Source organism: Pseudopipra pipra, chromosome 7 (assembly GCF_036250125.1).
Source record: "Pseudopipra pipra isolate bDixPip1 chromosome 7, bDixPip1.hap1, whole genome shotgun sequence".
Classification (NCBI taxonomy): Eukaryota; Metazoa; Chordata; class Aves; order Passeriformes; family Pipridae; genus Pseudopipra; species Pseudopipra pipra.
In genome coordinates, this window is record NC_087555.1 from 21,174,753 (window position 1) to 21,188,615 (window position 13,863).

At 36.8% G+C, this 13,863-nt stretch overlaps 1 protein-coding gene across 10 annotated transcripts in view; it reads left to right on the forward strand.

The window, feature by feature from the left end:
* Nucleotides 1-13,863, forward strand: part of COBLL1 (cordon-bleu WH2 repeat protein like 1) — a 77,273-nt gene that overhangs the window by 19,908 nt on the left and 43,502 nt on the right. Inside the window, exon 1 of one of the 10 annotated variants that reach the window (XM_064661029.1) lies at nucleotides 2,711-2,838. The exons of the other annotated variants lie outside the window; for them this stretch is intronic. The gene's annotated coding sequence lies outside the window, so the exon portion shown is untranslated. Of the gene's footprint in view, nucleotides 1-2,710; nucleotides 2,839-13,863 lie in introns of those variants that run through there. 10 annotated transcript variants of the gene reach the window in all.

Consider the following 13,863-nt stretch of genomic DNA (forward strand, 5'->3'; position numbering starts at 1 on the left):
TTTTAAGCGACATTGACACCAGGCACTGAGGTTTTGGTACCAAAATCAGTTTATCTTACTAGGTCACTAACTTTTTAATTTAGAATTTGTTGGGCATATGTTCTGAAACCATTTACTAGCACATAGAGTGCCTTAGTGTAAGAGTCCACAAAGTAGGTAAATAATATACTCAAATCAAATTTGTATAGCTTTGGCAGTCAATGCTATTACATAATCACCTACTTTATCCAATGTTAAAATCACAGCTATATTGGCATATTTCTTTGACAATATATTAATGTCATGCTATCTAATAGCAAAATAATCTCCATATATAAACAGTTTAAAACATACAGGGAGCAATCTTGTGGCAGAAAGAATGGTATATGTTCCACTTGGCAATTGGAACAATTACCAGGCCACTCTTGAACTTCTGTCTGAGGGAATAAAACTTTCTGTTTTTTAGAATTCTTGCCCTCTGGAGTAAGAAAAATGACAGGAGATGAATTGATGTTCTAATTTACATTATGGTGCAACTGAACTAAAATACAACTTTTTGTTTATTTTCATTTGTTACTAGAAACTTCAAAGGAAGACTGTTACTGATCGTACTTTCCTACTGAAAACTTAGAATGAGGACTTCGGCAACTGAAGTGATTGTGCATAGTCATATATTATCTGTTGGTTCAGAATCTACTTAAATATCAAATTTATACTTCGAAGGGACTTTTGTTTTATAAAGTAGAAAGTAACTGTTGCAATCTTGGATGACCTCCAAATCTCCTCTGAAAATCAGTTTCTTCACTAAATGAACAGGAATTGCTCTTCTTGCAATTGTTTTTGCTTTTAACTCAAATAGTAGGGATTTGAAATTTGGGGGAAAAGCAGCCAAGAAAGCAGATTAAATAGACTCTGAAATCTAGCTTTGAAATATTACTGTAATAAATTGTCTATTTTGGATGAAATGATGTATGATTCTTTTATATACGAAAGTGAAAATGTTTTAAAAGAATGTGATAGTGTTGAGTGCAGTGTTAAGACTTTTTCATATGCTTTCCATAGGTTAATACTGTCCTTCCTTTCAGAGGAAGAGAGGTCTGAGATTTTTCCATCACAACACTGATAAAAAATCACGGTATGAAGAAAATTCTTTAGCTTTTGTATGAAAATGCACATGCTTTATGGAGATTTTCTTCTTAAATTGTTTCAAAATGAACTGACAAACCCCAAATAGGTATCAATTCCTAACCTATCTTTACAATAGCAGTCTTGTCTTAATGCTCTTAAATGCCATTTCATTAATTTATAAAATACTTTGAAAATTCTGAAGTAGGTGTCTCTCTTATGATGTGATTTATATTCTAGGGATATTTCTTGCTGGACAGTACAATGCTTGAAGAAAAACTAATGAACCACTCTCCTGTTTTATGCAGTTGGGATTAGATAAACTCTGATTTACCCAGAAAAGAATAAGCAGCCAAGTAGTTTCAAAATACAGCCTACCTGCAGTGCCACCCTGTGGCTTTCTTTTTTCATGGCTTCTATTAAGCCAACCAGTTTCTCTTGCCTCATCCCCAGAGGCAAAATTACTTGTGGTCTTGTAAAATGTCTGTGCTCCTGGCTGCAGACCTGGTCTAACCGGGATAGTACAGCACAGTTTTTTGCCTAACTTCAAGGTTATTTATCCCTGCTGAAACCTGCTTAGATGGAGAACCAGGAAAAGGATTTCTGAGCAATACCAGTTTATTCACCTACCACATCAAATCACTGAGCAATGGCTGGTTTGGTCATTGAAAAGGAAATATCACATTGGAGCTGGAAAGTAAAACATGTCAATTCTGGGCAGTAACTTGAAGGACTGTGTTTATTGGTCTCATCAGTTCCAGTGATGTTATGTGTGCAAATAGTTTATTTCCAGGTAGTCAGTTTTCTAGGAAGATGGTTTACCTTTCCAGTTGGATTGTCTAGGTAAGCACAGCATTGCTTATGGAGACAGTTGATACTATTTTGCATTTGAGACATCTGCATTTTTGTTGACTTCAACTGAAGGATGTCAGAGAGACTTTGTTTTCAAAAGCAGCATTATGCTTTGAGGTAGTAGTGCTTTGCCTTGGCAGGCTAAGTACCTGCGTGTTCAAGACTGACTATCACATATGGGAAGTAATACAGTGTTGAGGTTATTTCACGCCAAGCAAGTGCACAGGAAGGAACTTTTCAGCACTGAACCTGTTTGGCATGCCTTGGAGAGGAGAACCTGTTTTCTTCCTTACAGTCTGCTTAGCTGTGAGGATAACTAAGGTCTCTGAATGAAAGGCAGGGTTTTATCTATCTGTATTTTCTTACTGTCATTCTGTCAGGGAACAGCAGAACAGTCTCTCTTGCCCTTTCTGTCCGGGTGGGAGCAGTAACATCACAGCTCAGTGCAGGCATCAGCAGCAGTTTTCTGGGCGTACCGCCACAGCCCACCATCTCTCCCCAGAACCCCAAAGCCTGGCCTGCCACTCCGTAGTCCAAGGACAGTGTTTGATTACATTTTTGACTGTTTAAAATCAGTGCTTTCAGTGTTGCAAGTTTTTATTGTAATACTTTGACCATGCTGCTAAAGTGTTTATTTTAACAAAAGGCGCTTCCCACGCTCGTGTCTCTGTTCTTGGCCTGACGGTGTTGCCTCTGTTCCCTCTCTCTCACAAGCACTTGCTGCCTCTGCCCCAGAGCTGCTTGCTGAGCAGAGGCAGGATGAGTGACTAAGGGACAAATCAAGTCTGGGCTGGCAAAGCCTCAGCATGTGTTATTGAGACACCTCTGGACTTCAGCGTCTTCACTGAGGGCTCTGGTAGAAACGAAAAATGTAAGAGCTTGGTAAGTATCAAGTTGTGTTTTTAATGTGTCTAGGCTTTTTCTGGTAAGCAGGTGCTTACAGTCGCATTTGTCTCATAAGTACAGAAGTTATACTTGGCCTTCTTTTTCCCAATTCACATATTTTGGTGCGAACTGTAAGTAGAGGTGTATGAATTTGGGGTCTGAGTTCTTGCAGAATCTTAAAGCTAGCGGTGGACATATCTGATATTAATGTCCATACCTGTAGGTTGTACTGTTTGTTGCAAAATCTTGTACTAAAGATGGAAAGTCTTTAATAGTGAGAATTAAAAATTGAATTTTCTTTTCTAGTGTTGGCAGGAAGATTTTCATTCTTTGAAAAGAAGTGTTGTGCTTTTTTTGTGTATTATTTTTATTATCAATGCAGTATATAGCTAAGCAAAATTATGAACAAAAGGCTTAAAAAGAAAATGCTTAAAGACTGTACTTTATTATTGTAAAACAGTTATGAGTGGTTTAATACCTGCAGTTAAATACATGTTTTTAGAAGTCTGGATTTCCAGGTAGGAACAACCAAAGGTAGAAGAAGTGGATGTGAGGGAAAGCAACAGAGAAGGTTTTGATTACTTGTCTTTATTTAGGAAGCTTGTTTGCTCTTTCTACCCGGCATCGGGCTTCTGCAGTACTGGGCATGTGTAAACTAATGTGTCTGTAATTTAAAGTGGTTATTGCAGAAACTCTTCAAGCTGCTATAAATTGCAATGGAAGGAGCAAGGTAATTGTACTTTAGATTTTGGAGTTTATTTTTCAAATGACTCAAGTGTAAGTCATGGATAATTCTGATTGCTCTTTCTTAAAACAGAAGACAAAATATTGAAATGTTGAAATGTACACATGCATGTACATTCTTGTGTATCACAGGTCCTGACTTGAGTCCTTCCTATATTAAAATTTTGCCTGGCGAAAGGTCTCAGTTCAAGACTTTAGATCACAAAAGGACTGCAATTTTTTTTAAGAAAATGCATTTAAAAACTTGTATACTTTGTATCAAATTCTTGTAAGTCTCAGCCCTGAGAATAAAAGCCTGTTAGTGTTTCTGATGGCATTTCATTTGATGGTCAAAGAAAATCTCTGCTGGCTGTTGTGAAAGTGAAATTCGTGACTGTGCTGTAAGCCCTGCCATATCTTTCTGATACGTACTTTTGTTTATGTCTTTCTTTAAAGTAAAATTAAAAAAAATTATCACAAGAACTCACCTGTAAAACTTTCTGTCTTTAGGAACCTTTATGAAAAGGTGCTTTTTGGTTTCTACAAACAGCCCACAATGGGACAGGGAAGACAGAGCTAAAAACCCAAACAAACCCCCCCAGTTTTGATACATACTGTTCTTTCAGTTCTGGGATATGCTGTGTCTAACTTGGACTGTTTGATGTTTGATAGAAAAAAAATTGCCAGATATAGCCCCTTACTGTAACTGTTTGCCTTTCTGTTGAAGGCTTGCTATGTTTACAGGGCTAAAGTAAAACACTGAATCATAAAAACTTGGTGTATTGCATTCCTAAATTTCAAAGTAGATACTATCAGGTAGAGCAGACCAAATGTTCTGTGACTGGTATATAACTACAATAATATAATGCTTTTTTAGCAGCACATCAAGACAAGACTCCTAGAAACAGCGGTGAACTTACTATGGGATCAGAGGTCTCTTACTACATGAGGAAATATTTTCCTTTTTCTCTTCCTTTTTTTTTTTTTGTCCACCAGAGCTCAGTTTCTTTAAACTGTGCTGTTGGAATTTCTTCTTTCCTCTGCTTTCATTCATTTTTTTTCTCTGCAAGGGCTTTAATTTGATAGAATTTCAGTATTTGTAGTCCATACAAATAGAAGTGTTTGAATACTTGTATCACCTCTTCTTTTAATCTTTTTTGAGTTGGTAGAAAATCAAGCTGACAGTCCTGCTATGTGAAGAGCTTTTAAGAACTTGGGATATAATAATATACAAATTTTTTTAAAGCATATTTTGTACTATTGCACAGAGCAGACAGTCTGCACAAGTGGTATAGCACCGTGTGGCGAGCTGTATAGCCATGCAGCTATCTGGAGTGCCATCATGCAGGATATACAGGACCACTGGGAGGGGGTCAGTCCCAGCCAGCATGGGTTTGTGGAAGACTTGACCAATCCAGTGTACTGCTATGACAAGGCCTAGTGGATGTTGTTTACCTGGGCCTTAGTTTGTTTACCTTAGTAAAGCCTTTTCCAGCATTTCCCACAGCATTCTCCTGGAGAAACTGTGACTGGTCATGGCTTGGATTGACGTACTCTGTGCTGGATAAAAACCACATGTAATAGAGACTGAGTATGACTGGAGCACTTGTACTTCTGAATATTAAGTTGATGTGATACGATCCCAGTTTAGTTGTCTGTGATAATGATTCCAAAGATATGTGCTTATCTGAATTAGCTTATGTGTGTGCATACTAAGTAAGAAAGAACACTGTATGTCTTCCTCATTCCTGTCTTACTGGTAGCTGGGAATCTGAGGCATATTCCTTCCCACATGCCGTCTTTGGATGTCCAAAGTCCAACTATGGGCTTTTGCTCCTCAGATGACTTCTTACCCCTCTGGATTGAAGGCCCTCCTGTAAATCAGTTTCAGCTTCTGTACAACAAACTCTGCTCTGAATTGTTTGATATCATAATTAAAAGGGGAGGACTTTTCATTATAATTTTAGTACTTACCCCAGTGCAATTAATGTATAATTTTTCCATTGTCTTGGGTTTACTTCAATTTGAGGAAGTACCTGAAACTTACATGACAAAGTTTATAACTGTAGTAGAAGGTTTGCTTTTTTTCTTTATTTTTATTTTTTCTTTTTATCATCTGATAAGCACAGGAACTCAAAAGATTAAGAGAACACCACCAGATACACTGTTCTGAAGAATGGAGTGAGGGAGTGCTGGATGAAGCAAACACAAGGTGTCCTTGCTTCACAAACTGTTTAGCATTGAAACACTGCAATTATTTTTAACTTTTTATTTTGTAAGGAGAAGAGCAAGTGGTACTGAACTTGACCAGAGGTACAGATTTTAAAGGCAGCATTATACTATGTGTAAATGTTCAGAACAAGAAACTTTTTTAACTTCTCATTAAAGCTACAGCTAAATTTTTCACAGCACCAGTGCCATAAGAAGATCTGTCAAAGTACAGACTGTTCTGTCAGGGAATGGATATAATTATGAAAACTTGTATGTGAAACTGAATCTGAAAGTTTCTCAGTTAAAACATGGGATTTTCCAGAAGAAAATCAGTGAGGGAGTGTTATTTTTTCTGTCATTTTTTGATTAACTTTCTAGGCCTCTGAGAGTGATTTAAGGAAGCAAAGTAACTGAGTTTGGAGCTGTAATTCTCAGATCTCTAAAAACATAGAGTTTTTTTTCACTTTTTTTTTTTGGTGTATTTGACTGTTGAATCCCATAGTGACATTTAGTGTTCCAGAAAGTCTTTGTTGTGCATGGCTCCTGCTTCTGCTGGTTAAGGAAAATAATAGTTTCAATTCTCCTTAATGTTGCCTAAATAAATTGCTATCTAAAGAAATGTGAGGGCTCCAGAATCTTACAGAATAGTCATCAAAATAATGGGATTCTTAGAGAATCCAAATTCTCTTTCATAAATGAGTTTGGTGGGCTTAAAAGATATTTTTAGCATGACAACTTTTAAATAATTGGATACTGTCTCTTTTTGACTGTGTAACTTCAGTCACAACTCAAGTTTTCCACATTATGTTCCTTTGAGGACGGTTTGGCAGTGGCTATCCTCTTTTGAACCTCCAGCGCTTCAAAAAGCTGTGTGGTTGTTTCCATTGGTCTGTGCCCTGTGACAAGGGTGTCACACTTTCTCAATGTAGTTTTTTGGTGATGGCAGTTAAAAAAGAAAAAAATTCAACAGCAACATTCAATAATGTTTTGGGACCTGGTTCTGCCAAGTTACTGCCTTCCTTGTTCCGCAGCACCGAGCGCAGGTATCGGTTGTGTGGGGGTGTGGCTGCACCACGCAGGGAAGGCACGGCTGGGGGGGGATGGCTTGGGCTGCAGCCTTAATCTTACAGCATAAGTAGCACAGTAATGAAGGCACCCTGTCATCAGCTGGTAACTGGTTTGTGGCTATTGAAATCCAGCGGGGTTTTAGTGCTGAACTCTACATCTTTGACTACTATTGTAATCATAGTGTTTAATAATGCAGCTTGCAGCCGGCATTGTGCCACCTTGTGATTATAGCAGCAGCTTAATTTATGGAAATAACCTGAATACAAGATTTGTGGTGATTCTATTTTTTTTGTTCTCTTTCTAGATCTGAGATTTAGGGATACCTTGGTGTACTGTTAAGCATATATCATATTTCAAGCTTTTGCAGAGGATTATAAACTGGCATTATAGCTGTAGACCAGTAGTTGTTGATCCCAGCTCTTCCGTACAATGTGTTTGCTGTAATATGTATTGGAAGACTTCTCTAAGTTGGTATCTCTAAAATAAAAACAAGCTGAAACCTCCCAGAGGCAGCTGAATTAGGCCTGTTCATGGCTTTCCTGCCTACACGCTCTGCTAAATAAAATAATACTGTTGTTTCACAAACAGGGAGGGTTATAAAGGTAACTTTGCTGTGACATTAAATCTGTCTTGAGAGCTTTCCCAGAAATATGAATATAGTAATTATATGATTAAACAACAAGGAAACTTTTTGGGTTGTGCACTTCCTCAGGCTATTAACCTAACCACTAATTAACCAACAGGAAATTCCAGACCTGAAAGTTTCATTATTGCCATACTGAACTGTGAAAATATAAGTGTGTTAATGAGGATTTCATTATAGCCATCTGTAGCTTGTTTTTAAATTGTGTCAAGGCAGGAAAAACATAATATACCATCTGTTACCTAGCTATATCAAGTTGACACAAAAAATATTTGAAAAAAATCCCCCCGTTTACAATCTCTGTTGTCTCTTATTTCTTATCTTTTATTTCTGGCAACCATTAGCCCCGTGGCAGTACTATCACCATGTCGTAATGTGTATTTTGTTCAGTTTCAGTTTTGTTTAGTAACTTCCATATTTGGGGGGGGGAAAGAGATGCTGACTTCTCAAAATGGTAATTTCTGAGTGATTATTGACCCCTTAATTTCAGTGTCATACTGAAAGTCATATTCTCAAGTATGTCTGAATCACCAAAACTCAGAAGTTGAGAATTGTATTGCAGTTTGCATTTCTTTTTGGTTTTAAGTGAATAAAGCTTCTGGATAACTTCTATTAGTATTCTCTCTTTCTCTGACCTAGTGAGCATGAATTGAAGCATTTTGCTCATCGGACACTGGGGTTTTTGCCACTTCTTAACCCTTGTGTTCCTCTATAGAGCTTAATCAACATGAACTTTCTCAAGTCCCTTGATTTGTGGTTTTCTTTGATCCTAAAAATGAGGGAAGTTGTAATGTACTACCATGTACTTACCAAGAAATATTATGGATTCTTAATTGTCAGATGTCTGTAGGTGTAATGGAGCCTCAGGTGAGAAGAAGGTGATGGTCCCATGGAAAAGTTATAAAAATTGGTCTCAGGGGTGGAAGAGAGAATTGGCACAGAAGAAAATACTGCAACAATTTTGAGATTGCGAGGCAGATCCTTAGCAGCTGTGATGAAATAATGACTCAGGAAGGTAAAAAAATGTGCTAATGTTTGCATATTACTTTTTGTGCTGTGTAGAGAGAGAAGATCTATAATGTGAAAGTGAGGATAAAAAGTTGTAATTGAGGTAGAGGGGTGAAAGGGTCAGGCACCAGTTTAAGGGAAGTTACGCTGTCGATAGGCGACCCAAAATATGGGTTTGTCCTTTTGTCTGCAGATGTTTTCCGAGTAGGCACACTCTTTTTGTTTTGAATTGGCACAACTAGGACAGCTTTGGTGAGGTCTCTTAAACGCTACCTTAGTATTCAAGGCAAACTATAAATTTGGTGGCTGAATGTAAGAACAAAATCTGTTTCTCTGCAGACTGATAGAACAACCACAATTAGAATAAAATGAGGAACTTGTTGATATAGCAGTGTATCTACAGTGTAAATGTCTTAAGGCTGTAAAAATATAAAAAGAATCTAAAGGCTCTGCCGACCAAACATATGAGGAAAAGCCAGCTGGCATAGTTGTGCTCATCTTTCAAAAGACCAAAAGCCCACACCCTTCTAGGGAAACTGAACAAACATGGCATAAAATGGTAAACCTTGCAAGGTTAAATAATTTGACCCAAAATAAGAACAGAGATATGGGAAATGGTCTGCTATGAAGGTGAGGGGCTGCCACCTCAGAGTTCCACAGGTATCTGTGCTGGAACTCTTAGTTCAACATGCTATATGCTAATAATCTAGAAAATAGCTTAATAATGAGGTGGCACTTTGCTGACAGTAAAAAAATATTATTCATAGTAATAAGAGAAGACTTGCAGAAGGATTTTACAAAAATAAATGGATAATAAAATGAGGTTAAATTCACTTTAGATAGACTCAATACAAATCAATTTGCCATGTACATTAGCAAAGGAGTAGAGAAGAAAAAAGAAAGCATGATTTTGCCAATGTATAAATCCATAATGACAATCCAGTGCATGGTTATAGATTCTGTCATCTCCAAAAGGATAAAATAAAACAGAAGAAGACTCAGAGAGAATCAAGAGGGATGGTCAAAGGTGTGGCTTTCATATAAGGGGCATGAGAGCTGAGAGGCCATGTCATTATGTTCTTAGATTTACCTTTTGTACATATACTAATTTGTTGTGTTTTAACTGTTCCAAGTAAGTGAAAAGAGAACATACAACAGAATTGTTTAATGATGATGCACAAAATACTTAAACCAATTGTTAACTAATGGTAAAATAATTAAGTCTCTCTTAATGTTGAGTGATTATACAATCTAAAATCAACTTTCCTTGTTGATGTGTGACTTGCATAGAAAAACAAGTTCTTGGTCTGCTTCCAAGCCATTTGGAAGCCTCTTGTCTATGCTCTCTTCTCCAATTCTTTTTGATATAACAAAACTATTTGCCTGTCCCTGGAGACTTGGCTGTGTTGGTCCATCACAGATGAGATGTCATCTCAGTAGGTACAAAGCAACTGAAGAGAGAGTATTTAATAAAGCAGGAATTTTATCTGGAGGAATGCCCATTCTTAGCCTAGTAATCTAGGTTTCCTGCTATTCTTGCTGCTTTCAGACTTCAGTTTCTAAAGGATATTATTTAAAAAAAAATAATCATTACTATTTCAGGGTTAGATGAAATCTCAGTTTTAAAAAACAGTCTTTTGTTTATAACAAGAGAGACAATAGGTTCAAAGAGCTCTCAGCTTCACAGATATGTCTCTATTGGGGATTTTTATAAACATATAATTCTGAGAAGCTTTTCCATATGCAGATAATTGGTACACATTATCTGGGGTCTAATAGCCTATTGGGCTTTTAGAGTTGTGGTTTGTGGTTTTTTTTGCTGGTTTTTTTTTTTTTTCTTTTTGTTTCTCCCCTTTGCAAAAGTAGTAAATGCTCTGGGTAATCACAGACAAGTGAATCTGAAGGTATTAAAGATCTAAAAATGAATATTGGGAAGGTTTGGTTTTGTTTTCCTCACTGGTATATACAAGTCTTCATATCCTTTTGGTCTTGGAAACAATTATATGGATTATAGATCATCAAACATCTGTAGTAAAATATGACCTGTACAGGGACCTCTTTAGAAAGTGTTTTGTATTTAGCACTACAGCATCATTCTATTTAGCAAAATTAGATGGTTTGCTTCTTTTAAAGTATACACACAAGAAATAAAATAAGTCTCAGTTTATGGTCCATTCACATGCATTGCCTTTTGTTGCTGATACAGTTCAGTTGAAGTTTCATTTTTAGAAGTGTTTGCTACACAGCAATGCCATAATGAGTAATTTAAGTAGATGATTTATGAAAAAAAGAGAAACAGTCTAAAATTCTAATCCAAATTCTTATCAAACTTTTAAATTCCATTCCCTTACATAGTGGTCTGGTTTTTTTTCCTAATACCCTGTGTAAACTCTTCTCACAACCCATCTTTTAAAATTCTTAACATTTTGCCTTCCACAAGTGTTCTAGGAATTAAAACAAATGACAACAACAAAACAATTGAAAAACTCCAACCACACAACCAAGAAAAACCTCCAGTAGTCCATGCTGAGTGATGTTGGAAAAAGTAAAAGTAACCTCTGTGAGATGCAGGGGAAATAGCCAGGTACATACTTGTAGAAGTGGAAAACCTTTCTTTCCTTTCAGGTTATCTGAAACGTTGGGCACTTGCTTATTGTGGTCAGTAATATAAAATCCCATTGGTCACTCCCTGAATGAAAACCATATGATTTTTTAACAGTGATAAATTTACTGCTTAATCTGTGAAAGCCATAAAAAGTAAATTGCTAACTAGGTAAACAGTATGTAAAATTTAGTACTGCAAAATAGCAGCAGGACTAAAAAAATCAGGTATTTTATTATTGTATTAATTGTATATTTCTAGCTATAGCCCTTAGACCCAGATAGTAATTAATACCTCCAAGTGAAATTCTCAATGTTTTGTCCTGGGTAGGACATATTTGCCATAGGCAATAGCTTGGTGTTTTAGCCAACATTGGTACCCAGAACTTTTGCTACTGGCAGTCTTGTCCTACAAGCCTGGCTGCATCTGTATTATTGCCCTCCCCAGATTATCTGGCAAGTGAAATTGCTTCAGGGATTTTTATTCTTTCTGTTAATTTTTGAAGTTTGGTTGCAGAGGGCAGTCGACTTGAACACAGTCAATTGATCCGATTGTTTGTTTCATTCAACCTTACACAGGCTTAGGCAAAGCTGACTTCGATTTCTGTTTTGTCTGGGATGGGTGACAGGACTTCTCAGGTAAGAAAGATTAGATAAGGAACTGTCGGTAATGCTGTTCACTCAGCACACATGCACTCAGGCAGATGTTATCCTCTCACTGAAGCAGTGCTCAACCTGCTTCGAAACACCTTGTGGCCTGATACAGATCTAGAAGCAACGTTTAGGAGTGATAGAAACCTTCAGGATGTTGCCATTGATGACAGCACTTGCCCAAAGAGTTTGTTGACTGCATTCCTTCCCACTCCCTGGGCAGACTGAGCTGTATGCAGTCCTCACGTGGCTGTATGCATTAGGTTTGACTTTGGGAAAGGTAACTGAATTGAGAATTGGTTTTAAGCAGCTTCTGGTTTTAACTGACTATGATAATTCTGTAAATTATCCTACTTTAAACACTGCTGAGTTGGTTGTTTGTTTTCCTGATAGCATAAGTATTGTGCTTTTGTTTGTGAAATTGATTTGTAAAGATCTTAAGCTTCAATAATTTTGTAGGTAGTACTGATGATCAAATTAACTGGATGTAAATGGGTATTTGCCTTTGCTGTATGAATATTCTACTAATCACTAAAATTTGGTCACCTGAGCTGTTTAGTTTGGTATCTTACAAGCAGAGAAATGGAGAAAGCTAAAAAGCGTGGAGAGAAGGATGAGTCCTAATTCTAAAAATTCCCATTAAACTTGTTTTGGGAAAATAAAAGGGGTGCGGAAAACAGGATTGGATTCTTTTTATGGTATAAAGCCACAGAAGACATAACAAAGCTACTTAATACTCTCTTTTGAATTGGCTAAAGTAGATATGTCAGGATTACAGGCTATACAAATCTCTAGATGTACTCTGTAGGCTGTTTGGTCAGGTGGTGGGATTATAAATAGGTAGGCTTACTGAGGTCAGCAGTAGCGGAAGGAAGCAGTGAGCTTGCCATGCACACACACAGTCCCTCCCTTCTACCTCCATGTGCTATTGAAAGAAACTCACCTCATATTAATGGAGAAGAAGAACCTGTGCTATGTTGGAGGTAAGCAGTAGTAGTATAATCAATTTTAGCTATTATTCTTCCTTCTCCTTGTTTAGATGATCAGCAGAATTGGCTTCAAAGTAATACTTATGTTATTTTACTTTTCCTAACACTTGCTGTGAGAAAAATATTTACCAATAATTATATACCTGCAGCAACATACAAGTCCTTGGTCTTTGAGGGAATGCAGAATTCATGTGTAGGGCAGTACATAAACTGCCAGAACTTAAATACAGGCCTGTAAGAAGAAAGAATAATTCACGTCTGTTGTCCTTTTTCAGACAAAGCATGTGATTCTTTTAGTCAAAGATACAAAAGCTTTTTAAAATCCCACTTCTGGCTCAAAGATGAGGGTGTATAAAGATCTATAAATTTATCCAGGTGTACAGACTGCTGAAATTTCAGTGGTACATTTCTGGGTAGAGAAGCTCTTGCATATTTTATTTTAAGTTGATGATTGGTGCCTTGAAACTCAAATGAAGTTATTGAGATGATTTTAATTGAGGAATACTGTTATTTCATGCAGATTGTAAGGTTTTTCTGATTTCTTTGATTTGCTTTCTTCTGATTTTGATCTAAAATCTGTTTGGAAAAAAACCCACTAGTCGCTTGTAAGAACTTGTAAAAGTCAATTCTTTTAGCGTTTAATATAGTAGAGTCCTTGCTGTGTATTCTGTGTATTCCTTGGATATTGTATATCACTTTCATTTATCTTGGAAAGCATTATAACAATTTTGTGGACTAAATGGACTAAGTACCTAAATAACTACACAAAGCCAAGATGCACTTGGCTAACAGCAACAAAGAAAAAATTTAAGAAATAGAGTTCAGTTGAACTTCTTATAGAAGTCTGTATGCTACTGGCACTAAATCATCTTTTAACATGTTAAAAACTCAGCAGTGAAGTCTACTGGCTGTAAACTTGTGGTAGTGAAAGTTGAAAAGGATGTGGGTGTGAATACAGGAGTGAAGTGTAGCAGTTGGAGCAAATTATTCATCAGCATAGTTGTATGGGAAAGGTTCTTTATGTTCCCCAGAGCAGACTGCTGATAATTGTAATCCTTATTATATAAATAAGAATTTTTTTCCTACTTTCTATTTAATGCTGAAGTTCTGTACCTTTTTACAGAAAGT